The sequence below is a fragment of the Tamandua tetradactyla genome, chromosome 10, assembly GCF_023851605.1.
Source record: "Tamandua tetradactyla isolate mTamTet1 chromosome 10, mTamTet1.pri, whole genome shotgun sequence".
NCBI lineage: Eukaryota > Metazoa > Chordata > Mammalia > Pilosa > Myrmecophagidae > Tamandua > Tamandua tetradactyla.
The window spans coordinates 11,534,651-11,537,251 of NC_135336.1; the positions used below are offsets into that span (position 1 = coordinate 11,534,651).

At 42.5% G+C, this 2,601-nt stretch overlaps 1 pseudogene; it reads right to left on the reverse strand.

The window, feature by feature from the left end:
• Positions 1–213: 213 nt before the first annotated feature.
• Positions 214–2,025, reverse strand: LOC143648920 (eukaryotic translation initiation factor 4H pseudogene; annotated as a pseudogene).
• Between the last annotated feature and the right edge of the window lie 576 nt (positions 2,026–2,601).

Here is a 2,601-nt window from a genome sequence, read left to right on the forward strand (position 1 = left end):
AAGAAAGCAGAAATCCGTGTCCTGTATGGAAAATGAGGAGCAGGAAGGACAAATGGGGAAGTGATAGTAGAAAAAAGGCACAAAACAGACACTAGATAGATACAGCAAAGTCAAGCATATACCAAAAACCACTTGTTAACAGTTGACATGCACTCACAAGCTCCATGTTTCCATTGTGAGAAAGGAAGGCAAATTCAGGTGCCCGAATAGCAGCTACAGGGCAGCTGCCCCAGGGGCTAAATAAACCAGCAGGAGTCTTGCTCTAATCCCACTCTCCACTTCCACACCCCCCCCCCCCCCATTACGTCCCAACCAACATCCATGCTCCTTGTGAACAACTTCCTCTCTGGGGCTGGCTCGACCCCAGATTGCAGAGTTGAGATTGGCTATTTGAGGCACATTGCAAATGTTCAAGGTTTAAACTGGAGTCTTGGTCTCTGTGCTCTTTCTTCTTCTGCTGGTTCTCTGAAATCCATTTTGGACCCACAAAGTGGTGGTGGTGGGGTGTCTCTAAACCGACTTTCCATTGAAGGGCTTATTTGCGGGTCACATGGGTGACTCCCTTTCCCACCTCCCAAGAAGTCATCCTCGAAGCTGGACTCAGAGTCATCCTGGGAATCCCATTCACCTCCAGATTCTCCAGAGTCACCCAGTCCTCTGTGATCTGGTCCACCTTTCCTTAAATCAGAGCCACCTGTATCTTGTTTTCTGTCTTCTGCAATGTCTGCACATAGTGACCGATCACCCAGCAGTGCCCCATCATAGGTCAAAGCTTCCTTGAGAGAATCCACTCATCAAATTCTACAGAGCAGAATCCTTTCAATTTGTCTGTCTCTTTGTCTCTGACTAGCCATACCCTCCTTATGCTGAGATCCTTAAAGATAGCATCGATGTCACCTGAATCTTATGAAAAGGTAGCTTTTCTACCTAGGCTGTGGAAGAGGACCCTGTGGGCAGCTCCTTCTGGTTGCAGGAATCATGGTCTCCAGCTCTGTTGCAGCCGAATCTGCTGTAAGCCTAATTGTCATAGGTATCTACTTGGAGAGGGCTTACCTATACTTTTAAAACAATCCAATCTCTACAGTAGTACCTGAGTTTTCTTTCTGAAATATACATCTGATCACTGCAGAATAAATGTAGAACAGGTAGATTGCAGAGAAGGGTATGGACTGTACTTTTTCAGTTCCTACCGCAGTAGCTCCCTTGTCTCCTGGCAAACCAGACTTCCTCTCTTCTGAAGGGTTACTTATTTTCCTTTCTGCACATTCAGGCTTGAAGCTAACTTCCCTGCCTATGAAGCCCTGGGACAGGCTGGTCTGGGAAGCAAAATGGTTAACTGTGGGCAAAGGGGTTGCCTCAGGCCCTCTAGTTCTATTCCTCTAGTGAAGCCATGGATTTCTGTCTCATGATGATGGCAAATTCAAATCTTCTTGAACTTATCAAGAAGAAAGTCACTTGGGTTTCGAGGCCAGATAAAAGAAACAGTTTGATAAAGACGAGCTTAATAGTGTACTGGGGTGTGGGGTCCAAGCCCCAGCTAATAAGTAAGGGTGTACTAACTGGCTTCTTTTCCTTTGTGCATTTCTTTCCTTCACACACCTTAAGGGGTCCAGCTGAATCCCTGTTTTAGCACTTCTTCCTTCACAGTATTTAAATACTTAGGATCATCATGATAATATATCCTAATGTCGCTCAGCCTCTAACACTTGTGCTTTGTGAAAATGTTCTTCCTCTCCTTGACCCAAATGAAAAGCGTCCCTTCCTTCTTCACTGTAATTTTCTCTGGGAAAGTTCCCAGGAAAAATTAATTGTTTCTCACAAGCTACATTTATTATTATTTTTTTTTGCATGGGCAGGCACCGGGAATCGAGCCTGGGTCTCTGGCATGGTAGGCGAGAAATCTGCCTGCTGAGCCACCGTGGCCTACCCTGTTTTAGCTTTTATTAAATTGTATTTTAACTCTTTGCTTACACAATTACCTGTCATAATTAACTTAGGTTCCTTGGAGAAAAGAGCCACATACATCGTAATCCAGTGAACTTCATAGAACATGCAATTAGAACATGCTTATCAAAGACTGGATTTTAAATGGCTTTGATTAAAGTGAAAATCTAAGAAGAAAAAGAATGATTGAGTGCTTGAGATTTATTAAGCCCAATTTCTATGCACAGCATTACAACCAGATTTATGCAAGAGATAGACTTCTTAAATCCAAATTTTTGTCTGCTCGTCAAGACCGATCCCATTTTTATTTTTAAATCCTATTTCCTACCACTCCTGTATATGCAAGACATATGAGAGTATTTCCTTTTACGTATATGTCCCAAAGTTCTGCCTCTGAAGTTTTGTTCTCTTAACATGACAAAATTTTATGCACATTTAGGGCATCTCAAAAGCCTTCTAGAACCTCAAAATTTCCTAATTCCTCTAACTCCATACTCAGTGAATGAGTATCATTTACATTTCATCCAAATAATACGTTGTTTTTCATTTCTGTAAAATATTTCCCTTGCTCTCCTTTGTACTATGGTACTTCGTAGTGTTCACTCCAAAAGCCCACATACAAGTCACGTGTATATACATGTTAACTACTCTGCTAGA